Genomic DNA, 24,946 nt, shown 5'->3' with positions numbered 1-24,946 from the left:
TCCCTCCCCAATCCCCTTCATAAACCAATACCAAGTCCTGTTTTCTTCTACCTCAACTCCCATTTTAGAATTGGGAGCAGTAACGTGATAAGATATAGGACCTTTCTCTTCTCCACCAATCCCTGTGAAAACCATCACAGAACCCACCTCACCCCGCCTCAGTTTCAGACAGCTCAAAGGCAAAATGCAAGTCACCAGGGTTGGATTCTCTGCACCCCGATGCCAAAATCGCACCCGGCGCCGGGGCAGAGAATCCAGTTTCCCAGAATCGGGACCGGCGTCGGTTCCTCGATTTTCCAGCCCCCAAATAGCGGCGTACCTGGGAAGTCGCCGTGTCGCGTATCACCCTCCTGTGGCCATTGCCAGAGGCCTGCCTCGCTATTCTCCGCCCCCGACTGGCCGAAGTCCCGATGCCGTATTTCTAATATGGTCCCAGCCATTCGGGATACTCGCATGGCGGCTGCAGAGTCAGTCCACGGCCGCCATGGTCGGGGGTGGGCCAATCAGGGGGCGGGGGGGGGGGCTCATACGGGACCGGGGTATTTTCGAGCGGGCGGTCCAGGTCAGGCGCACAGCCGATCGGGGGCACTATTTAAGAGGTCCAGCTCCGCAGTCTGAGTCCGCCATGAAGAACAACGTGGCCGCTGGAGGCTGCCGCCGTGCACATGCGCAGCCTCTGACCCGGAGGTGCGGGGGCCCGTATCTGCAGCTAAAGCTGTGAGATTTACAACAGGTCCCTGCTAGCCCCCTGCAGGGCTGTGAATATGTAGCCTTTTGACGTCAGTTTTTCTGGCGTGTGTAGTGATCTGTACATCTGTACATACATCTGCACATACACCAGGGACTGCAGACAGATGTAACAGCCACAGCATCACTAGAGGGCATCAGAGACGGGTATAAAGGGTCCAGCCCAAGGTAGGATCCATCTCTTTCAGAAGCACAGGGCACAAATACTCATCACGAGGCAGCGGCAGGATCGCCATCGATGGAACAGCACTTTGTGATTGGCAGCCATCTTGAGAAAGGAGCCGCCCTTGCGCAGTTGCGAAAAGAGCGCACAGTACAGGAAACTCGGAGTGCGCATGGGCAATCGAGTCCTACGCGTGACGTCACAAGCGTCATGACTTCGGAAGACCAGGACCACACCCACTTAAAAGGGAAATGCACAAAAATGAACAAAAATAAATTGAAAGCTGCAAAACCCAATTTTCTTGCCTCAAAAAACAGAACAATACCCAAACTTACACCAGCAGTTGAAAATAACTTTCACAACACCCTGGAACAAGCAGTTAGCACTGCCCTAGAAGATGATAGCATCCTTGTAGGCTACGACTCAGACTCATCTTGGGAGATGGCTACCCCAGTACCAAATCCGAACCGCAACTAGAGGTGTTGTACCGTGAAGACCCCGCCGATGAGTTCTTCGGATTGGGGAATCTTCAGCACAGCATATATGACATCCCCCCCCCGGCGATTCTCCGGCCTGGCTGGGGGCCGGAGAATTCTGCCCATGTTTTTTATACACTAAGTGAATGCTCCAGGCTTTTCATTTCATTTTAAAAGGCTAGGAATTTAATCATATCAGATCGTGACACTTCATGAAAATTTGCCCTCTCCATGAAATCATGCTTCTTTCACTGCAGGTTAAGGCCATAAGCAAATACATTTTGGTGTGTTTGTACTCAGCAGCCAAACCCAATGGCCCTGGTATGTTTGAGTTTCTCACCTGTGTGATTGGGACTCCACTCCTGTTCCTCTGTCAGCAATAATGTGACCTGCTGGAAATGGAGGAGGGCCCTCACATCCTGGTCCTCCCTGCCATTTTTAAATGTTCGTTGAGTTGTCTCAACTCAGCAGAAATCCGGGCCTCAGTCTCCCCTTTCCCCCCACTCCCCCTAATTTTGTGCCCTAATTGGCAGCCAGCCCAGACCAGCATCTGTCCATGATCTTCCTTTCATTCCTTTACCTTCTGAAGTCCAAAGTTGTGTAGGTTAGGTGGATTGGCCGTTCTAAATTGCCCCTTAGAGTCCAAAAACATGGAAGTTCGGTGGTTACGGGGATAGGGCGGGCGAGTGGGGCTGGGTGGGGTGCTCTTTCAGAAGGTCGGCGCAGACCCGATGGGCCGAATGGCCTCATTCTGCTCTGTAGGGATTCTATTTCTTTCATTCCTAAGTCAGTGTTGTGTCTGCAGTGGGAGTTGGCATGAAGGAGAGGGTGGAGGCAGGTTAAGGCAGGAACGCTGCTGTGCCACAAACTTAAAAGCCGCTTTAAAAGTGGGGTATCTTGGGCCCCGCTTTGTGATACATGATGATACATGGTGACATTAACCGCTGGGTGTCATGGACCAATTTAATCAGACTGTAATTCAAGGTTTGACACCCCTGTTTGAGAGTATCATCCTGTCTCACTTATCCTCCATTTCATAAACACAGACCAATTCCACCCTTCCTGCTGTCACTATGGGTGAGACTGGCTAATTTAGCACGGAACAGAATACAATCTGGGACCCTGCTACCATTTACGATTCAACCGCCTGCTCTATAATGCTGAGCCACCCTTCCCCCCCACCATCCGCATCCTCAGGATTCTCTTGCAATGCTGTCTATCGGTACAGCTTCCATTTCTATTGTAGTGGAGCAGCACAAAGAAGCTGCAGAAAGTAGATTTACTCCGGCACTTGCAGCGAAAACAATTTTGTCTAACCTTTCTCAATACAATGGAGATAGTACTCTGAGTATGAAAGTGAGATGTGCATTGTAAGTATGGCAGGACAGTGAATTATCAGCTTCCACCATGCGCATGAGAAATAATGAGTGGCAGAGATAAGAGCTGTGAACAGTGGAGATAACATTCTCTTCTATGCATGGGAATGTGCGTGGGCGCTCCGACAATTTGCATGTCTGCATTCACAGGATATATTTTCCAGTTGGTAGAACAAGCATGCGAGAGCCAGGAAATTGCACAGAGAATCATATTGTCACATCCCTGTCTGGATTACAGTCAATGCAAGAGCTTTATTATCATATTTAAATTGACAGTAATGGCATTACAAAGCAGCATAACATGATTCCCACATTTTCTTATGATGATTGTGCTCTGTATTCAGCTCACTCGTATGAAAATAGATAATGAAAGCCAGGCATGTTCTGAAGTTTCAGAAGTTTACTTGTTAAAGAGTGAGCTACATTAATTTTTAAGTGTAGACTGGTAGATTTTGGTATGTGCCCTTTGATTGCTACAATCAAAAGTGGCCTATAATTTTATACAGATGCTTCTCAATTTTTCTTTTAGCACTTCTGTTCCAGATATTTTTTCCTTTCTGTGTTTCACAGTTCTTACAGGGAATCTTAGCTCCCTTTGTCTTTGAGAATATTTTTTTCACTTGCCCTGATATCTTGCTCGGTTTTGGGGTGGCACGGGGCACAGTGGTTAGCACTGCTGCCTCACAGCGCTAAGGACCCAGGCTCGATTCCGACCTTGGGTGTCTGTCTGTGTGTACCTTCTCCCCGTGTCTGCGTGGGTTTCCTCAGGGTGCTCCGGTTTCCTCCCACAACCCAAAGTTGTGCAGGTTAGGTGGATTGACCAAGATAAATTTCCTCTTAGTATTTAAAGGCTACTTGGGGTATGCGGGCCTCCAGCGGCCGCGCCATGTTTCATGGCAGACTAAGACTGCGGAGCTGGACATTAAAAATAGACCCCCCAATCGGCCGCATGTCTGACCCGGACCGCCCACCCGAACACTGCCCGGCCGCGTAAAAGCCCCCCCCCTGCCCTCCGATCGGCCCGCTCCGAGCAGGGTGGCCGCCGACTGAGTCCACAGCTGCCACGCTAGTAACCCGACCGCAGGACCATGTTAGATCCACACCGTCGGGACTTTGGCCAGTCGGGGGCAGAGAATGGCAGAGCGGGCCTCCAGCAATGGCCGCAGGTAGGTGATATGCGGTGCAGCGTACTCTCCGAGTACTCCACTTTTCAGGGCCTGGAGAATCGGGAACCGGCAGCAGTCCTGATTTTGTGCGCTGAAATGGATTCTCCTCCCAGCGCCGGCCGCGATTTCGGCATCGGGGTGCGGAGAATCCAGCCCGTGCTGTTAGGTAATTTGGACATTCTGAATTCTCGCTCTGTGTACCCGAACAGGCGCTGGAGTGTGGCGACTGCGGGATTTTCACAGTAACTTCATTGCAGTGTTAATGTAAGCCTACTTGTGACACTAATACAGATTATTATTATTATTCTCCATCGCATCGACAGCGGCATCAATGCATTCCAGAGCGCATGGACAGTAAATACGTTGGCATATAATTAGCGGGCTTGACCGGGTATTCTCCGAGTCCTACGTGATCCTCCACCTCCACTGGGGCGAATACCTGATGGCGAAGTTCATTTGTGCTTCTAAAAATCGTGAAACTGGCACCATGGCTGCTAAGGGAGAGAGAGGAGGTATGACACAGAGTGGCATGACCATGGGCTGCCGGTCCTAGCACTGATTCACTGACTGGGTTGGCTGGGGATGGGGTCTCTGCAAGGCCCGGAGTGGGTAGGTTTGGTGATGGGGAACGGCCCGTGGGGCCAGGATGACTATCCACAGGACTGGGGCGGTGCCCAGGCATGGAACGCCATTGCTGTGGCCCGCTAGGCAGCCATCTTGCTGTGCACCCCTCTGACCATTCACCCTGGCCCCTGGTTCTGTAGAGTGATACAGGCTGTATGGATGTCCCCCACCACAACACACTAGCACCCTAACACCCCTGCACCCCACCCTCCGCCATGCAAGCCCTGCCCAACCAGCCGCCACCCACCGGTGGGGCATCACACAGCCCATCCAAGACAACCTCACAGTAGCCCCTACAGGGGGGTGCGCCGGACAGGGGTCATGGAGTGTACCGCTGTATTGAGCCAGGTACCGACGATACCTCTGGCAGCAAGGCCAGGCTTCAGGGCCAGAGGCCTACACGGTTCTGGCCACTGACGAGGCCAAGGGTGCGGAGAGGAGGGAGGGGAGGGGACATGCGAGGTCAGTGTCCGCAGTGCCAACTGGGGCCAATGTGTACCCCGTTGGACCTGTGGGGCACGGGGGTATGCACTATGCTAACATGTCTGCCTTTCAACCCCTGTAGACAATAGATATTGGAATACAACCAGCAATGGTGGCCTTCCTCCCAGTCGCTGCAGCCCTGGGGGATGCCCTGCGGCTGTGCGAGCTGGAGCTGCTCGAGGAGGAAGCTGCAGCACCAGAGCGTGCAGCGATTGAACAGGAGGCAGCTGCTGAGGATGGAGAGCCAGCCACCCAACAGGCTGAGGAGGAGGAGGAGGATTAGGAGGTGCAAAGGAGGTGCCACATGAGGCCTCGCATGTACCAGCAGCGCCTGCCATTCAAGGATCTGTCAGACCGTGCATGCCATCGAAGACTCCAGCTGAGCCGGGGGGACAGTGCGACATAGCTGCCAGATCATGGCACACCTGGCACCGCGGGGGAATGGGGGAGGACACCCACTCCCGGTGGCCGTCAAGGTGATGTTCGCCCTGAACTTCTTTAAAAAAAAAAAAATTTAGAGTACCCAATTCATTCTTTCCAATTAAGGGGCAATTTATCGAGGCCAATCCACCTACCTTACACATAGATTATCATAGATTATCATAGATCATAGATTTTACAGTGCAGAAGGAGGCCATTCGGCCCATCGAGTCTGCACCGGCTCTTGGAAAGAGCACCTTACCCATGGTCAACATCTCCACCCCATCCCCATAACCCAGTAACCCCACCCAACACTAAGGGCAATTTTGGACACGAAGGGTAATTTAGCATGGCCAATCCACCTAACCTGCACATCTTTGGACTGTGGGAGGAAACCGGAGCACCCGGAGGAAACCCACGCACACACGGGGAGGATGTGCAGACTCCGCACAGACAGTGAACCAAGCCGGGAATCGAACCTGGGACCCTGGAGCTGTGAAGCAATTGTGCTATCCACAATGCTACCGTGCTGCCCCTTGTTTCGGTTGTGGGGGCGAAACCCACACAAACACGGGGAGAATGTGCAAACTCCACACGGACAGTGACCCAGAGTCAGGATCGACCCTGGGACCTCGGCGCCGTGAGGCAACTGTGCTAACCACTGTGCAACTGTGCTTCCCTCGGCCTGAACATCTACGTCACGGGGTCCGTCCAGGCGCCGAGTGGGGATCTCACAGTCCGGGATCTGACAGAGCTCGGTGCACAGCTGGGGCTGAGGGGCTGGTTTCGCACAGGTCTAAATCGCTGGCTTTTAAAGCAGACCAAGGCAGGCCAGCAGCATGGTTCAATTCCTGTACCAGCCTCCCCGAACAGGCGCCGTAATGTGGCGACTAGGGGCTTTTCACAGTAAATTCATTTGAAGCCTACTTGAGACAATCAGCGATTTCCATTTCATTTTCATTTTTCACAGTTGTGCCCGTGCCATAACAGAAGCCTAGATGCCCAGTCGGCACAATACATCCATTTCAATGTGGAACGAGCCTACCAGGATGCCCAGGCGGCAGGGTTCGCTGCCATCAACGGGATGCCCTAGGTCCAGGGGGGTGATTGTTGGGATGCATGTCCCCCTACGAGCACCTGCAGATGATAGGCCGCTCTGGACAAACGGCAAGGGGTTCCACTCGATGAACAAACAGCTGATATCTGACCATCAGCTGCGCATCATTCACATCTGTGCCCGATACCAGGGCAGTGCGCACAACGCTTGCATCCTGGGACTCTCGACGATCCAGGCCTCTTCGAGGGGTTTGGCCCCTGGGCAACAAGGGTTATCTGCTGTGGTCGTGACTGATGACACCTATCCAGAGGCCATAATTGGATGCGGAGACCTGCTATATTGATGCCCATGCAGCAATCAGGAGCATGATCAAGCAGTGCTTCGGCATTCTTAAGATGCGGTTCAGGTGCTGGACCCTCTGGAGAGGCCCTCCAGTATGCCGCTGGGAGGGTCGCCCGGATCATGACGTCCTCCGCAACATCGCACAGCAGATGCGCTGGGGTGGAGGATGAACGGCAGGCCTCGTCAGAAGAGGAGGATGTGGGGGAGGGCGAGGATGGGCAAGAAATGGGGCCCAGGCAGGCATGGGAGGCCGCACAACGTATGCGCCAGGGCCAACGTGCACGGGATGCACTGATCGTCTCCCGGTTCACTGACTAGGGGGTGGGGTCTGGCCAGGGCCACGGACACCGCATCCCACCCCCACACCTGCGGCCACCCCCACCCGCCTGCAACCTCCTCTGTGACATATACCTACCGCACTATGGGGTCGTGGGCTGTGGGTTGGCAACAACAGCGGGTATGGTCCATGGGATGGAGAATGATGGCAACCTGCTCTGCGATGAGATATGGTGCCCTGCATCGTTCGACAATGTGTGACTGCTGCCCACGGTAGCACTTCCCTCAGTCTACCTGGGTAATTCCTGCATGGGAGCTGACCATTCCATCACATGGTCCCATCAAATTTCTGGGGTGATTGATCTAGGAACAGTGAGGGAAGGATGGGGGTGGGACACCAGAGCAGTGAGCGCTGACGGAACTGTGGTCCCTGAGCCAAGCCCACCCCAACATCTGCCAACTGCACCCCCCCCCCCCCCCCGCGCCCCCTCTGCGGCCAGACCAGACCAGCCCACCCCTCACACCCTTCGTACAGAGCACCGAGGCAGGTTGTAACAGTGTGAACAGGTGTTTATTGTGAGAATATATATACAGAGTTGTGTCGTAACCTCGATCACTAAACTGCGTCCTGCAACTGTGCCAACTTAACTGGTGTCTAACCTTCTAGCCTTATGGGCCCTAACGGTACGTCTAAGTGGATCCCCAGACTGTACATCAGGAATGGAAGTGACCTGCTGTGATTCCCGCCCTGCGATCTGAGTCTCCGTTGGCGGCCACCTTCTGGGGCGACCGGGCCTGGATGGGCTCGGCTGCTGCTCGGGTGTCCCAGGCGGCATGGTGCCACCCTGTTCTGCCCGCTGCCCACCAGATGCACCAGGGACAGGCGGGGAGGTGTCCGAGGTGCTGCGGTGTTCCAACATCTCTCCTCCGGGAGTCACCAGCACGGGCCTCATCACCTCCTCCTCCCCCGGGGTGCCTGACGGCCCCCGGACTACTCCATGGGACGGGGGTGTGAGTGGAGTTAACCTCTGAGGCTCCCCCACCACCTGACGCTGCCAGTCCTGGAGGCCCACTCCGTTCTTGACCAGGGTCTGCATACCCACGGCCATGGAGCACAGGGGGTGGACCACCTCCATCTGGGACTGCGCCACATCACACTGCGACTGTGCCACCACCTTCTGGGTCTGTGCCACATCAGCCAGTGATTACGCCGTCTCCCTCTGAGACTGGGCCACCTCCCTCTGTATCTGTCCTATGCTGGCCAGTCCCTTAGCAATGCCACCAACGCTCTCAGCCATGGCCCGTTGTGACTGATCCATGCTCAGGAGCGCCACTGCAATGTCCAGGTGGCTCTGGCACATGGTTGCCTGTGATAGGGCAACCCTGTCCTCGCCTTGGCCAGCACATGCAGAGAATGCCCCAGGCCTTGGACATACTGATCCATGACCAAGAATCCCTTGCCCCCCAATACCTCCAGCATTGTCGCCACTCGTGCAGTGTTGGCCTGGGTGGCAAGCATGGTCGGCATCACCTCCTGCTCCTGCACACGGTTGGACTACTCCAACTGCACCTATCGGTACTGGATGCTCGCCGACAACCCCTCATGTAGTACCTGCCTCTGCGACTGCATCTCCGTAATCGATAGGACTGTCCGTTCCAGAAGCCCGAAACCCGTCTGAACAGCAGCTAGTCCCTGGGACCGGCCCACCTCCCAACTGTCCGCCCCCTGGGGTGTTCCTATCTCCACCAGATGTACCGGAGCAGCTGTGTGGTGCGCACCAGAAAGTGTCCCAGGAGCCTCTTCACTAAAGTGCCCAACCAAGGTGAGTGTCTCTGGGATGGTAGAGGGTGATGGAGACGCTGTGATGACAAATCAGTGTCGTCCTCCGACCCGAGCTCCGGGGTGGCCTGGGTCTCAGGTGGAGAGCCGGCGTCCGAGCTGCTTTCACCGTCGGTGCTCGGCTCACTGGTGGGCTCCGGCTGTGGAACTGGCTGGGGTGGGGGACGCCAGCTGGACCGGCCCAATCAGGTCGTGTAAGGCACAAGACAAGGTGTAAGATTAAACTGCAGGCCAGGGGGGAGTGCGGGTGGTGGATGAGGGGGTGAGGGTGGGGTGAGGTTGGTGTGGGGAGATGCGGGGGTGAGGGTGGGGGAGAGGGTCGTGTGAGGCGAGGGTGGTGTAGGGGTGAGGGTGGGTAGAAATGGGTGTGGGGTTGAGGTTGGTGTGGGGTTGAGGTTGGTGTGGGGGTGAGGGTGGGGTGAGGGTGGTGCGGGGATGAGGGTAGTGTGAGGGTGAGGATGGTGTGATGGTGTGGGTTGTGTGGGGGTGAAGGTGAGGGTTGTGTGGGGGTGAAGGTGTGGGTTGTGTGGGGGTGAAGGTGGGGGTGATGGTGAAGGTGGTGTGAGGGTGAGGGTGGTGTGGGTGTGGTGTTGGGGGAGGGTTAACACACGTGTCATGGGGAGCCGCAAACCAGCGGGGTCTCAGTTCCTCGTCCACAGCTGAACTCCTGCCCAGCGACCTCCCTTTCCTCCGGGCAGCCGACCACGTCCAGGGCCCTCTGCACTGCCATGGTGAGGGTCCGCAAGTCTTACTGTCCGCCTCCATTCTTCACCCAATATTGGCGGTAGTGGGCGACCTTCTCCTGGGGGGTGGGAAACAGAAAATGATAGTGTTAGACAGTCCGACGCAAGCAGCCCAGGAGGTGGGTAGGTGGTGGCCTCAGTGGCCAGGGCACCGCCCATGGTGTACAGGCATATGGTGCAGGGTGGGGTTTTGCCGTCCTCCGGGTTTTGGGGGGAGGGGCTGGGATGGGGTTTGTGCCAGGGGCACAGTGCTGCCCACTCACTCTGGCCACCCTGAGGATGTTGTGCAGTTTTGTTCGACATTGCTGGTCAATCCGGATGACGTTGCCCACGGCACTAACAGCTTCTGCCACCTGCGCCCAGGCACGGTGAATCACGGCGGCTGGCAGCCTCCTTCGTGGGCTGGGGTAGAGGGTCATCTGCCCCTCCTCCACCGTGTCCAGGAGGGTCTCCTGCTCTGTATCCGTGAAGCATGGGACCGTTCTCCTCGCTGACATCTTGTTGGCTGGGATGGTGTGTGTGGGGAGTGAAGTGTGTAAATGCTGCTGCAGCTTGTCAGCCTCCCGAGTGTCAATCGCGGAACCGGCGAATCCGGCACCATTTCTCATTGGAATCAACTGTGATCCACATGGCACTGATGCTAGCCCCTGAACAGCAGCTGAATTGGTCCAGATGTGGCGCCAGTTTTGTTGTCGTGGAACTCGATGAATTCTGCGCCGGCATCAGTCTCAGAAATGGAGAATCCTGCCCACCATCTTTCAAAATGCAGCTGGTAGTAGTTTAACTTGGAGCGGTCAGGGAAAGATCCAGTTGTTGTGGCTTACCCTTGATATAGGCGGGACTGGGGGTGTGCCAACAGCCTGTGACTTAATTAAAAATCAGAAACACAGCGCTAGTCCTCTCTGGATTACTATATGAACCACGACTAAATTGGCATAGGGTAAATAAGATCAGAAAGCTGAATTTGTGATTCACGGACAGGTGTGGGAAAAATAGTTTTGATTCAAGGGGCACTGGCAGCAGTACTGGGGGAGGGGAAAGTTGTCCTGTCTTCACCTAAACTGTGCTGAACTGGTGTACTGGTGATTCATGAGACCATAAGTCAGAGGAGCAGAATTAGGCCACTCGGCCCATCGAGTCTGCTCCGCCATTCAAGCATGGCTGATATTTTTGTCATCCCCATTCTCCTGCCTTCTCCCCATAACCCCTGATCCCCTTATTAATCAAGAACCTATCTATCTCTGTTGTAAAGACACTCAGTGATTTGACCCCCAAAGCCTTCTGCGGTAAAGTGTTCCACAGATTCACCATCCTCTGGCTGAAGAACTTCCTCCTCATCTGTTTAAAAGGATCGTCCTTTTAATCTGAGATTGTGTCCTCTGTTCTAGTTTTTCCTACAAGTGGAAACATCCTCTCCACGTCCAATCTATCCAGGCCACGCAGTATCCTGTAAGTTTCAATAAGATGCCCCCTCATCCTTCTAAACTCCAACAAATACAGGCCCAGAGTCTTCAACCGTTCTCATACAACAAGCTCTTCATTCCAGGGATCATTCTTGTGAACTTGGTCTGAACACTTTCCAAGGCCAGCACATCCTTCCTTAGATACGGGACCCAAAACTGTTCACAATACTCCAAATGGGGTCTGAGCAGAGCCTTATACAGCCTCAGAAGTACATCCCTGGTCTTGTATTCTAGCCCTCTCGACATGAATGCTAACATTGCATTTGCCTTCCTAACTGCTGACTGAACCTGCACATTAACATAGAACATAGAACATAGAAAATACAGCACAGAACAGGCCCTTCGGCCCACGATGTTGTGCCGAACCTTTGTCCTAGATTAATCATAGATTATCATTGAATTTACAGTGCAGAAGGAGGCCATTCGGCCCTTTGAGTCTGCACCGGCTCTTGGAAAGAGCACCCTACCCAAACTCAACACCTTCACCCAACACCAAGGTCAATTTGGACATTAAGGGCAATTTATCATTGGCCAATTCACCTAACCTGCACATCTTTGGATTGTGGGAGGAAACCGGAGCACCCGGAGGAAACCCACGCAGACACGGGGAGGACGTGCAGACTCCGCACAGTCAGTGACCCAAGCCGGAATCGAACCTGGGACCCTGGAGCTGTGAAGCAATTGTGCTATCCACAATGCTACCGTGCTGCCCTTGAGAACAAATAAATCTACACTATATCATTTAACCGTAATCCATGTACCTATCCAATAGCTGCTTGAAGGTCCCTAATGTTTCCGACTCAACTACTTCCACAGGCAGTGCATTCCATGCCCCCACTACTCTCTGGGTAAAGAACCTACCTCTGATATCCCTCCTATATCTTCCACCTTTCACCTTAAATTTATGTCCCCTTGTAATGGTTTGTTCCACCCGGGGAAAAAGTCTCTGACTGTCTACTCTATCTATTCCCCTGATCATCTTATAAACCTCTATCAAGTCGCCCCTCATCCTTCTCCGTTCTAATGAGAAAAGGCCTAGCACCCTCAACCTTTCCTCGTAAGACCTACTCTCCATTCCAGGCAACATCCTGGGAAATCTTCTTTGCACCTTTTCCAAAGCTTCCACATCCTTCCTAAAATGAGGCGACCAGAACTGTACACAGTACTCCAAATGTGGCCTTACCAAAGTTTTGTACAGCTGCATCATCACCTCACGGCTCTTAAATTCAATCCCTCTGTTAATGAACGCGAGCACACCATAGGCCTTCTTCACAGCTCTATCCACTTGAGTGGCAACTTTCAAAGATGTATGAACATAGACCCCAAGATCTCTCTGTTCCTCCACATTGCCAAGAACTCTACCGTTAACCCTGTATTCCGCATTCATATTTGTCCTTCCAAAATGGACAACCTCACACTTTTCAGGGTTAAACTCCATCTGCCACTTCTCAGCCCAGCTCTGCATCCTATCTATGTCTCTTTGCAGCCGACAACAGCCCTCCTTACTATCCACAACTCCACCAATCTTCGTATCATCTGCAAATTTACTGACCCACCCTTCAACTCCCTCATCCAAGTCATTAATGAGAATCGTGATAAGGACTCCCAAGTCGCGTTGTGCTTTTGATTTCTTAAGCATCTTCCCATTTAGAAAATAGTCTATGCCTCCACTTCTCCTTCCAATGTGCATAACCTCACACTTTTCCACATTTTATTCCATCTACCACTTCTTTGCCCACTCTCGCAGCCTGTCCAAGTCCTTCTGCAGCCTGCCTGCTTCCTCAATACTACCTGCCCCTCTACAGATCATTGTATCACCTGCAAACTTAGCAACACTGCCTTCAGTTCCTTCCTCCAGATCATTAATGTATATTGTGAAAAGTTGTGGTCCCAGCACAGACCCCTGAGGCACACCACTAGTCACCGGCTGCCATCCTGAAAAAGACCCCTTTATCCCCTCTCTCTGCCTTCTGCCAGTCGGCCAATGCTCTATCCATGCCAGGATCTTACTATTAACACCATGGGCTCTTAACCTATTTAACAGTTTCCTATGCGGCACCTTGTCAAAGGCCTTCTGGACATCTAAATAAATCACGTCCACTGGTTCTCCTTTGTCTAACTTCCTTGTTACTTCCTCAAAGAACTCTAACAGATTTGTCAGACACGACCTCCCTTTGACAAAGCTGTGCTGACTCAGTCCTATTTTACCATGCATTTCCAAGTACTCCGCAATCTCATCTTTAATAACAGACTCCAAAATCTTACCAATGACCGAAATCAGGCTAACCGGCCTATAATTTCCCGTCTTCTGCCTCCTATCCTTCTTAAACAGTGGTGTTACATTAGCCACTTTCCAGTCCTTTGGGACCCTTCCTGCCTCCAGTGATTCCTGAAAGATCATCACCAATGCCTCCACAATCTCCTCAGCTATCTCTTTTAGGACCCTGGGGTGTAGCCCATTCGGTCCAAGTGATTTATCCACCTTCAGACCTTTCAGTTTCCCCAGAAGGTTCTCCTTAGTGATGGCCACTACACTCACCTGTGGCCCCCTGATTCTCCTGGAGTTCTGGCATCCCACTGGTGTCTTCCACCATGAAAACTGATGCAAAGTAACTATTCAGTTCGTCTGCCATTTCTTTGTTTCCTATTATTACTTCTCCAGCCACATTTTCCAGTGGTCCAATGTCTATTTTTGCTTCTCTCTTGCCTTTTATATATTGAAAAAAACATTCATAAAACTAGGACTCTGGAGTGCTCTTTAAAGACATGCTGAGGGAAAGAGTCACGTGAGGGGAGATTTGGAAATTTGAAGAGAAAGGACAGTTAAAGGCTTATTATTAGAATGCAACCTGAATGAATTGATAACAACCTGAATGAATTGATAGCACAAATAGAAATAAGTTTTTTGAGGGGGTGACCAAGAAGGTAGATGAGGGCAGTGCAGTAGACGTTGTCTACATGGACTTTAGCAAAGTCTTTGACAAGGTACCGCATGGTAGGTTGTTGCAGAAGGTTAAAGCTCACGGGATCCAGGGTGAGGTTGCCAATTGGATTCAAAATTGGCTGGACGACAGAGGGTGGTTGTAGAGGGTTGTTTTTCAAACTGGAGGCCTGTGACCAGTGGTGTGCCTCAGGGATCGGTGCTGGGTCCACTGTTATTTGTGATTTATATTAATGATTTGGATGAGAATTTAGGAGGCATGGTTAGTAAGTTTGCAGATGACACCAAGATTGGTGGCACAGTGGATAGTGAAGAAGGTTATCTAGGATTGCAACGGGATCTTGATCAATTAGGCCAGTGGGCCGACGAATGGCAGATGGAGTTTAATTTAGATAAATGTGAGGTGATGCATTTTGGCAGATCGAATCAGGCCAGGACCTACTCAGTTAATGGTATGGCGTTGGGGAGAGTTATAGAACAAAGAGATCTAGGAGTACAGGTTTATAGCTCCTTGAAGGTGGAGTCGCAGGTGGACAGGGTGGTGAAGAAGGCATTCGGCATGCTTGGTTTCATTGGTCAGAACATTGAATACAGGAGTTGGGACGTCTTGTTGAAGTTGTACAAGACATTGGTACGACCACACTTGGAATACTGTGTGCAGTTCTGGTCACCCTATTATAGAAAGGATATTATTAAACTGGAAAGAGTGCAGAAAAAATTTACTAGGATGTTGCCGGGACTTGATGGTTTGAGTTATAAGGAGAGGCTGGGACTTTTTTCCCTGGAGCGTAGGAGGCTTAGGGGTGATCTTATAGAGGTCTATAAAATAATGAGGGGCATAGATAAGGTAGATAGTCAACATCTTTTCCCAAAGGTAGGGGAGTCTAAAACTAGAGGGCATAGGTTTAAGGTGAGAGGGGAGAGATTCAGAAGGGCCCAGAGGGGCAATTTCTTCACTCAGAGGGTAGTGAGTGTCTGGAATGGGCTGTCAGAGGTAGTAGTAGAGGCGGGTACAATTGTGTCTTTTAAAAAGCATTTAGATGGTTACATGGGTAAGATGGGTATAGAGGGTTATGGGCCAAGTGCGGGCAACTGGGACTAGCTTAATGGTAAAAACTGGGCAGCATGGACTGGTTGGGCCGAAGGGCCTGTTTCCATGCTGTAAACTTCTATGATTCTATGATTCTAAATGAGTGTGATATGATCGCCCATCCTGATTGCAAAGTGATCAAGGCTGGGACCTGAATATTGAAGGGTATTTTATATTTTGTAAGGATAGGAGGAAAGGAAAAGAAGGATTCTGTTAATGGAGGATGACATTAGTACAGTAATGGAAAATGATCTTGGTTCGGAATATCAAAATGCAGAATTCGTTTGGGGGAGGTAGGAAATAGTAAATGAAAGGAGTCGCAGGTAGGAGTGGTTTTTAGGGCCCCTGACAGTAGCTCAACTGTAGGACAGAGTATCAATCAAAAAATAGTTAGGCTTGTAAGAAAGATGCTGTAATTGCAACCTTCATGCAGATTGGATAAATCTGGAGGATGAGGTGACAGAGTATATTTTCTTTGAAAAATATATTCTGGAATGAATCAGGGAACAGGCTATTCCAGACCTGATAATGTGTAAAAGGACAGGGGGATCAGCAATAGGCCATCTAATCAAGTGGCACTTACTTAGCAATAAACTGCTCAATGAAGCTTAGTTTGGGTTCCGCTAGGGTCACTCAGCTCCTGATCTCATTGCAGCCCCAGTCCAAACATGGACAAAAGAGCTGACTCAGGAGCTGAGACGAAAGTGCCTGCCCTTGACATCAAGGCAGCATTTGGCCACGTGTGGTCTCAAGGGGCCCAAGCAAAACTAAAGTCAATGGGAATCAGGAGGAAAGCCCTCCACAGCTTGGAGGCATACAGAGGAAGATGGTTGTGGTGGTTGGAAGTCAATTACCTTAGTCCCAGGACATTGGTGCAGGAGTTCCTCAGGGTAGTGTCCTCGGCTCAACCATCTTCAATGATCTTCCCTCCGCAATAAGGTCAGAATTGGGGATGTTCACTGATGGCTGCACAATGTTGAGCGCCACCCACAACTCCTGAGATAATGAAGCAGTCCATGCCCATATGCAGCAAGACCTGGGCAATATGACTGAATTTCACATCCAGTTTGAAAGAGAGAACAGTGGGTCTAAGTCTAGTATTTTAAACTTACATTTGATTTGATTTATTGTCACATGTACCGAAATACAGTGATAAGGGGGCATGTGTGTAGTATGTGAGCATGACAGCTGAGGTAGCTGAAAGGAACTGGGCTAGGGGATAGATCAATAGAGCAGCAGTGTCAGACATTAAAGGGGATATTTCAGAATAAGTATATCCTGACCAAAACAAAAAATTCTAAGAGGGACAACCCACTATTCATGATTAACTAAAGAAGTTAAGGAAAGCACCAAACCTAACAGGGCCTGTTCTGTGCTGTATTTTCTATGTTCTATGTTCTATGTAAGGAAAGAGCAATAATTGTGCAAAGCTGAGTGGCTGGTTAGATGATCGGTCAAAATATAAAGAACAGCAAAGAATGACAAAAAGATTGATCAGGAGAAAAAATTTAGAGAGTGAGAGGAAGCTAGTTTGTTTCTAACTTTTGGTTGGCTCTTAAATCGTAATTTGCTCTGTTTGTTTAACCTTTGCTCTAGAGTCGCCAGGTATCTTTACGATACCGCCACGAGGTTCAAGTTCAAGTAATGATCAATAACTCAACACACCAATTAGTAAGATTCAAATCAAAACACATTTATTACACACAGTAAATCACTACTCATGCATAAACTCTACTTTCTAGACTATTCCTATCACTAAAAGGCCTATACTTAGCTTTGGAATTGGCCCACCAGGTCAGGGGAACAAATGGCCTTTTGTTCAGGTCCTGAGTCTGCAGGATTCAAAAGCTGGTATGGACTTGTAGCGTTGACTGAGACTTACTTGGTTGATGCGGCAGCTTGGACAGGTCACTCTCACGGGTTGATTCAAGTTGCTGAGTGACCCTGCCAAAGAAGGACGATTTGAACTAGGGGGCTTTACTTTATAGTCCCCAGGGGTTTCCGTACCTGGTTCCAAATGATTGGACTGCGTTCCGATCACTTGGATCGATTTCTCCAATACTGGAGTTGTTCCCTGATCGCTGGGCGGACCCTAAATGTCCGTTGGCCTTCCTTTGTCTTGGCTCCTGCTGGCGCCGAGGAGTCTGGCTTGGCTTTATTCACCTTGAGTGTTGCAATTGTGCCTTGGAATTGCTCATTACTATGCAGATGGCTGCTGGTTTCAGTGCTGCCTAGTTTTTTACAGGTTTCAATACACATGATTTCTGTACTTGCTAGTCTTTGCCTGTGTTGGCTGAATTTCCCTTCAGTCTTTGCGGTTCTCCATTTTAAGTCGGGAAATGGCCAACCCAGGTGGCTACAAGTTAGAAATGTAAAAAGAGATAGCAAGAATTTTTTCAGGTATTTAAAAAGGAAAAGAGCAAGTAAAGTGAGTGTTGGTCCTCTAGAGAGTGAGAATAGTGTCAGGACCGGCAGCCATGGCCACGCCTCTCCGCGGCCTACCTCCTCTCTCTCCATCATCAGTCACTGCACCTGTTTCCCGATTTTTAAAAGTACCAGTGAAGTTAGCCATCGGGAATTCCCACCGGGAGAGGCGGAGGAACGCAGAGGCCCCGGAGAATACCGGGTCAGACCCGTTAATGAAATGCAAACCACGTTTACTGTACGTGCAATGTAGAACGCATTGGCGCCGCTGTCGACGCACTGGAGAATTGCAATTTGCCGTGAACTTGGTGCCGGCCATGATTTTGGCGTCAAGACTGATTCTTCGCCCAATTGCCCTTCCTGATTTTGGTATTGGCCGGCGGAGAACACCGCTCGATGTGGTTCTTTACAACTGGAACGAAGGCCGGGATTATCCGGATCCGGTAAGCTAGCCAAAAGTCCATTGACTTCTGGAGCACCAGTAAATCCCACCAATGGGTGGAACAGGAAAATTCCACCCTAAGAGTCCACAACTGAAAATTGCAAGTGAAACATCAAAGAAGCATTAAACACGATTGAAGATGACGAGGGTGTAGTGTATATAGTTTTTAAAAATTTATCGTACCCAATTCATTTTTTTCCAATTAAGGGGCAATTTAGTGTGGCCAGACCACCTACCCTCCACATCTTTGTGTTGTGGGGGTGAGACCCACGCAGACACGGGGAGGATGTGCAAACTCAACCTCGGCACCGTGAGTCGGCAGTGCTAACCACTGCACCATTGTGCTGCCCCCATAGTGTATATTATGTATATATGAAATAGGCTGTTAACTACACAAGTTAATACAATGTCAATTAACACCTTTTAAAAAGTAGGATGGTTTGATTAAGAAATTAATTGAAAACCATTTGGAGTACAATTACAGATGATGAAAGTAACAATTGATGTCAAAGGAATGGTGTGTCAAGAAAGATGATTAATTAAAATAAGACAGGACATTTTTCTAAATTTCTCTTGTATTGTCAGAGGGGAGTTTTGTGGACACCTTACCTGGAAATTAGATGGATCGAGTTTGTAATAGGAGTGAGTGGATGTGTATTCTGTAGAAGGAAGGCTCAACGGACTTCACTCATTGCATGCACAGAAGCGGGAAATTGGATGTAGGTCTATCTTTGGGTCAGAAACTAATTTCTGGTGAGAAACTAATTAAAGTTCAGATTTTCACTGGGGTGAGCCCTTAATTGAAATGTTCACCTAGAGCCAGTGGGGGGTGGGAATGGAGGTGGGTCTGATTTGGACTCTCCATGGCAGCCATCACTGAGGCTGCTTGTTATCCTGTAGGAGAGACCTGCAACCTGGGGTAACCCAAGGCCCGGAACTTGGAGTAGGGCAACCCCTCACTTCACTGATGTTGACCTGCATCTAATGATGTTGGCCATTAGGGATAGGAGGGAGATCCTCCTCCCAGAGGCTAACAGGAGGAGGCCACTTAATGATATAGCAGGGCACTTCATTGTTCAACATTAGCTCTATCCACCTCCTCTTCATCATCCTCATCCACTTCATGCTCCTGCTGTTCCCTGGATCTACTGTCTATTTTCAGGGCTTCACGATCTTCATGGTCCATATCTCTCTGGAAAGCACAGAAGGACACCACAATTGGAGGAGGATATTGGAGGGTACCATCCAACAGGTCCGGGCAACAAAATTGCACAATTACTCGCCCGATGGCCTGCTAAGTGGTTGTCCTGCTAAGCAGGTGGCATTAGTTATGTCAACTCTGTGCCTCTGTCTGGGGCTCCAGTGGAGGGATCTCTTAAAAGGATTTCCCTTGTCTCCTAGGATCCACCCACACATTGTAGTGTTAAAGTGAATATCTGAGACAGTTTATGCTCTTTTGTTACAATGTAAAGTAGTGGTGAGCTGCCTTCTTGAACTGCTGCAGTCCACGTGTGTAGGTACACCTGCAATGCTGCTAGGGTGGGAGTTCCATAATTTTGACCCAGCGACAATGAAGGAACAGCGATATATTTCCAAGTCAGGATGATGAGTGACTTGGAGGGGAACTTCCAGGTGGTGGCGTTCACATGTATCTGCTGCCCTTGTCCTTCTAGATGGTAGTGGTTGTGGACTAGGAAGGTGTTGCCTAAGGAGCCTTGGTGAGTTCCTGCAGTGCATCTTGTAGATGGTACCCATACTGCTACTTTGTGTTGGTGGTGGAGGGAATGAATGTTTGTGAATAGGGTGCCAATAAAGTGGGCTGCTTTATTCTAGATGGTGTCGAGCTTCATGAGTGTTGTCAGAGCTTCACTCATTCAAATTCCATCACACTCCTAACTTGTGCGCAGTAGATGGTGGACAGACTTTGGGGAATGAGAAGGTGAGTTGATTGCCACAGAATTCCCAGCCTCTGACCTGCTCTTGTAGACACAGTATTTATACAGAGAGTCCAGTTCAGTTTCAGGTTAATGGTAACCCCCCCAGGATGTTGATATCCTCGGTCAGATATGGTGCAACCGAGCTGCTCTTGGTGATGTACACTGCAGTTCACGCTGTGACTTGCTAACCTCATTGCTGCTTCCAATTGGTTTCAACATTGAGGAGTACTGATCCACCAGCTGAGGGTTGGCAGTTGGTGGTAATCAGCAGGAGGTTTCCATGTCCATATTTGACCTTTTTCCATGAGACTTCATGGGGTCCAGAGTCAATGTTGAGGATTCCCAGGGCAGTTTGCTCCTGATTGCATACCACTGTCCTGTCACCTCTGTTGGGTCTGACTGGTGGTGGGACAGGACATACCCAGGGGTGGAGGTGTCTGCAACATTATGGTGCAGTGAGTATGATTATGTCAGGCTGTTGCTTGATGAGCCTGGAGGACAGCTCTCCCCATTTTGGCACAATCCCTCAGATGTTATTAAGGAGGACTTTGCAGAGTTGGCAGGGCCGTGTTTGTTGCTGTTGTTTCTGGTGCCTAAGTCGATGTCACGTTCCCGTCCAGTTTCATTCCATACTTTAGACTTCATGGTGGTTTGATACAACTTAGTGGCTTCCTAGGCCATTTTAAAGGAAAGTTAAAAGTCAACCGCAATACAATGGAGGTGGAGTTACATGTAGGCTGGACCAGGCAAGGACAACAGATTTCTTTCCGTCAAGGACACTTTTGAACCAGATGGGTATTTAAACATTGACAATGTCACCATTACTGAGATTAGCTTTTGACTCCAGATTTATGAATTGAATTTAAATTCCACTGGTTGACGTGTTGTTATTTGAACCCCATAGCATTAGCCTATTACTAGTCCAGTAACATTATCAGTACCACCACTGCCTTCCCTCAGTCTGCTCTTATACTTGCTGTTACCAGCAACGTTTTATAACATATGAATAAAATGCGTGAACTGCAGATGATCCAGAAATGATCCTTGCAGAACGCCTCTCATCATTATTCCCAAGCGGATCTCATCCATTTCAGTTTTCCATTCCATAAACAGCGTTAGCCTATTAGCTATTTCATTAGCCTATTCACTATTTATTGCAAAGCCTTATATTTCTTTATAGGCCAAAAATGTGGAACAAAATTATCACTACAAAAAGGAAAATTGATATTATTGACAGGAATGTCATGTTCATTGAATTTAATTTACTCCTCAATGAATTCCAGTACATTAGTGAGGCAGATCAATCCCTATGACTATTCTTAATAAATGTTGTGGTGTTGAGGTAAATTTAGGCAGTACCACATAAAATATTCTCAATCATATTGATTGACTGAGCTCTGTGAGACGAAGCACTATTTGCCCACAGTACTCCATTGGGAACAATGGCCACCATATCGGTAGCAAAGAGGTGCAATCAGTTGGACAGGGCCAGTGCAGGTCCACTCCAGCACAGACTTTAAAAAGGCTGCTAAAAGCCATTGTAGTTGTTGCAGCCATTCATGCCAATATACCTCTTCTTGTGTGTTAACATTTCAGATGAGAAACCCAATAATTTGCAATTTGTAACACTGCCTAATAGGTGTTCTCTGTGTGAAAACAAACTTTAATTTTTATTTTTAAATTTTTTTTTTAATAAACATTTTATTGAAGTATTTTTGGTATTATAACAACAATAAAATAAACATTGTACATGAAACTATAAACATAGTGCAAAAGCCGTCTCCCTCCCTTACAGGTCTCACCTTTATTAACCGCCTACTCTAAGCTAAACTAACCCCCCCCCCCCCCACCCCCCTTCCGCTGACAATTAATTTTCCGCGAAGTCGACGAATAATGGTTGCCACCTCCGGGCGAACCCTAACAGTGACCCTCTCAAGGCGAACTTGATTTCCTCCAAACAGAGAAAGCTAGCCATGTCCGATAGCCAGGTCTCCGATTTCGGGGCTTTGAGTCCCTTCAAGCTAATAATATCCGTCTCCGGGCTACCAGGGAAACAAAGGCCAGAACGTCGGCTTCTTTCGCCTGCTGGATTCCTGGGTCTTCCGACACCCCGAAAATCGCCACCTCTGGACTCAGCGCCACCCTTGTTTTTAACACCGTGGACATGACATCTGCAAACCCCTGCCAAAATTCCTTAAGTTTCAGACATGCCCGGAACATGTGGACATGGTTCGCTGGTCCTCCCACACATTTTGCACACCTGTCTTCCACCCCAAAGAATCTGCTCATCCGGGCCGCTGTCATATGAGCCCGGTGAACAACCTTGAATTGTATCAGGCTGAGCCTGGCACATGTTGCAGACGTGTTGACTCTACTCAACGAGTCCATCCATAGACCATCCTCTATCTCTCCTCTCCGCTCCTCCTCCCACTTGCTCTTCAGCTCCTCGGTCTGTGTCTCCTCTGACCCCATAAGTTCCTTGTAAATGTCAGAGATGCTCCCTTCTCCTACCCACCCTCTGGAAACTACCCTGTGTGAATCCCCCTTAGCGGTAGGAGCAAGAAGGTTGACACCTGTTTACGTAGGAAGTCCCGCACCTGTAGATACCTGAATTTGTTTCCCCTCGACAACCCAAACTTCTCCTCCAGCGCCCTCATACTCGGAAAGCTCCCCTCTATAAACATATCCCCCGTCCTCTCAATCCCTGCTCTCCGCCATATCCGGAACCCCCCATCCATACTTCCCGGGGCAAACCGGTGATTATTACAGATTAGGGACCAGACCGATGCTCCCTCTGCTCCCACATGTCTCCTCCATTGCCCCCAGACTCTCAGGGCCACCACCACCATGGGGCTGATGGAGTACCGTGCCGGCAGGAACGGCAGAGGCGCAGTTACCAACGCCCCCAGACTGGCGTCATTGCAAGAAACTGCCTCCATACGCTCTCATGCCGACCCCTCCCCACCACCCACTTAAAACAAACTTTAATTTAAACACAAAATCAATCACATTAGCAACAACGTTAAAGCTCTGCAGTTAATAGTTAAGCCACTTCTTAAATAAAAGGAAATAAAACTTTAACTTACTCCCTACACCTGCAACTATATATATATAGTCCAATCAAGCAAACTAATATAGTTCAAAGACCACTTCTAAAAGTTAACAATCAGGTTTACTTGCTTTTCTCTGTGCAAAGACCTTGGAGAGAACCTTACAGGAATCAACTGAATATGTGTCTTGCCAGACTAAAATCCTATGACAAACTGAAAACTACAGACAGACCTGGCTCTACCCCTAAATTACATCATCAGGCATTCTTTAGTCTCCTCCCACCAAGCGGTCCCAGGACTAAGCGCAATCCCTCATGAATTATTTACACCCCAGGGATCCTCCAAAATCAAAACAATATTCCATTAGCCATCTATCTGTAGATAAGTAAATGGTTAAAATCATTTTTATAACCCATTAATCACAGCTTTAACAGACATACTGCCTGTATGTTTCTTAAACCAGGGGCCTGATTCTCTTATCAGAGACCAAATGCTGATGCCGGGACTGAATTGCATGCATTTGATGGCCCCGAAAGCGGCCAGGTCCCGGAGCGATTTAGGACATCCGAGTGGAACTAGGGCCTGTGGTGGAGGCCTGGGTGTGGTGATATCGGCCATGGGTCAGGATGTCCAAGGCCTGGGGCACAGTGTGCAAGCAGTGGCCGAGGCACAGGGCAGCCATGTCACAGGCAGCCATGTACCAGTGCCACATGGACATTGCTGCAGCACTCCAGAGCGTGGCCCAATCACAATGATCCATGGTTGTGGAATTGGCCAGGTGCTGGCTGAACTGAACCAGACACAGAGGGACCTGGCACAGTCACCGAGTGGCGTGGCACGGTCCCTGAGTGATGTGGCACAGTCCAAGTGGAACATGGGCATGAGCATGGAGATCCTGGTTGAGACTAGAGCAGGCCTCCAGGACTGGCAGTGCTAGGCTACAGCGGAGCCCCTGGAACTTGCTCTGGCCGCTAATGGGGACCCAGGTCACAGGGCAGAGATCGTACCAGGCCTCTCCCACTTCTGATGTACCACCCGGTCAACCCATCTAGACAGAGCTAGAAAGTTAGACACCAGCTACATTGGCACGGGTGAAGCACATGGGTTAGTGATATGGGCTCCTGTATTTATCACAAAAAACACCTGTTCACCAGCATTCCAACCTGCCTCAATGCTCTATCTGAAGGGTGTGAGAGATGGGCTGGGTGCAGAGGGTGTGCCGGGTGGGGGAGTGGGAGGCTGCTGGTGTGGGGTGCAGGCACTGGAGGTGGGCATGGGCCTGGGCCCCCATGGCAGTCGAAAGCCACCCCTGGCTTTTCCCATAGAGGTCGCAGGGTCCCAGGGGCTGGATATGTGGGGAAGCCACATGGTAAGGTCTGCCCGATGAATAACCCACCACTGCACACTGCCCGTGACCAACCCTCCATCCCTTCCAACCGCCCCCCCACCAACAACCTCGCCACCCCAGGAGTTCGATGGGACCGTGAGAGGAAATGGCCAGCATGCATCCAGGGACCATCGGGGCGGATGGTGGAAAGTGCTACTGAGGGCAAGAGTCAGACGTTGCCAAACGATGCGGAGCAACTCGGCTCATCGCAGGTGGTCATCATTATCCTCCATCCTATAGACCAGACCCGCTGATACTGTCATTCCAGGGCCAGCACGCTATAGTGAAGCAGATAAGAAGGATGAAGGGGGAGTGCAGGTGTGGGAGGGCGGGTGCTCCAGGGAGAGTGAACAGGGAGGGAGTGACTGGCCCGGGAGGGGGTGTGTGGGGGTGGGCTCGGTGCATATTCAGGTGGATATATTGTGCCGTCTGGGCATACAGGACCTCCATTACGGCACCGATGCACCTGTGCACTGAGGTCTGTGAGATCCCAGACAGA

This window comes from Scyliorhinus torazame, chromosome 11 (genome assembly GCF_047496885.1).
Source record: "Scyliorhinus torazame isolate Kashiwa2021f chromosome 11, sScyTor2.1, whole genome shotgun sequence".
NCBI lineage: Eukaryota > Metazoa > Chordata > Chondrichthyes > Carcharhiniformes > Scyliorhinidae > Scyliorhinus > Scyliorhinus torazame.
The sequence above is the reverse complement of the archived record's forward strand: the minus strand, read 5'-3'. Positions refer to the sequence as shown.